Source organism: Gopherus evgoodei, chromosome 4 (assembly GCF_007399415.2).
Source record: "Gopherus evgoodei ecotype Sinaloan lineage chromosome 4, rGopEvg1_v1.p, whole genome shotgun sequence".
NCBI classification, from domain to species: Eukaryota; Metazoa; Chordata; order Testudines; family Testudinidae; genus Gopherus; species Gopherus evgoodei.
In genome coordinates this window covers 1204760-1206354 of record NC_044325.1, presented here as the reverse complement: position 1 = coordinate 1206354, position 1595 = coordinate 1204760, and positions in this window count along the sequence as shown.

Genomic DNA, 1595 nt, shown 5'->3' with positions numbered 1-1595 from the left:
TTCGATGCAAGGCGCTCCTGGCCCCCAGAAACCATGTACGGGCTTATGAGACCAGGATGGCTGAACTGGAGGAGCTGAGGGAGACAGAGGTACATAGAGGGGACTTTCCGGGACACAGTAGAATGATCCCACCCCTCGTCTGACAGCCTCTGTGCTGTTGAGGAGGATGAAAGCCTCAGGGCAGGAGAACATCCAATTGGAGCAGAGGAAAAAGATCCCATAGTTGGGACCCTCCTTCCAGATGATGCTGGGGTATCCTCTTGCACTGAGGTTACCTCTCCGGATGAGAGAACTCCAGTTATTGGGAAGAGATAGATACTAGTAATGGGGGATTCGATCATTAGAAACATAGATAGCTGGGTTTGTAATGACCGGGAGAACCTCATGGTGACTTGCCTGCCTGGTGCAAAAGTTACAGATCTCTTGAGACATCTAGGTAGACTTATGTGTAGTGCTGGGGAGGAGCCGGTGGTTGTGGTAGAGGTAGTGAACAGCGACATAGGATAGGAGAGAGATCCTGGAGGCCAAATCTAGGCCACTAGGAAAGAGATTGAAGTCCAGGACCTCTATGGTAGATTCTCTGAAATGCTTCCAGTTCCATGAGCAGGGCCAGGTGGACAGGCAGAACTGCAAGGTCTCAACGTCATGTGCTGGAATGCTTGTCTTTGGAAGAAAGAAAGAAAGAAAGAAAGAAAGAAAGAAAGAAAGACCACATCACAAGAGAATATAAAAAACTGCTGCAGATCCTCCTCTAGCCTTCAGTCCTGCTTCACACCTCTGGAGGGACTTTGCTACAAACTGAAGCTCTACACAAAGGACCCGTCCGAGCTGTGGCTGTACTGTACTCCAGAGACTTGATTTGAACCTGCAGTTTACTCCATCACTGCTACAAGCCTGAACTAATATCTTTGCCATTACTGTGTGTAATTGATTCCATTTAACCAATTCTAACTCTCATACATATCCTTTTCCTTTTATGAATAAACCTTTAGATTCTAAAGGATTGGCAACCAGGGGCAGCTCCCAGGCACCAGCACGCCAAGCGCGTGCCTGGGACGGCAAGCTGGGGGGGTGCTCTGCCGGTCGCCGTGAGGACGGCAGGCAGGTTGCCTTTGGCGGCATGCCTACAGAGTGTATGCTGGTCCCGCGGCTTCGGCAGACCTCCCGCATGCGTGCCGCCAAATCCATGGGACTGGGGACCTCCCGCAGGCATGCTGCCGAAGGCAGCCTGCCTGCCATGCTTGGAGTGGCAAAATACCTAGAGCCACCCCTGTTGGCAACAGCATGATTTGTGGGTAAGATCTGTTTTGCATATTGACCTGGATCTGGGGCCTGATACTTTCGGATCAGGAGAACTTTTTTCCTTTTACTGGGGTGTTGGTTTTCATAACCATTCATCCCCAGGACGAGTGGCACTGGTGGTGATACTGGGAGACTGGAGTGTCTAAGGGAATTGCTTGTGTGACTTGTGGTTAGCCAGTGAGGTGAGACCTAAGTCCTCTTTGTCTGGCTGGCTTGGTTTGCCTTAGAGGTGGAAAAACCCCAGCCTAGGGCTGTGTCTGCCCTGTTTGAGAAATTGGTCCTGAATTGGCACT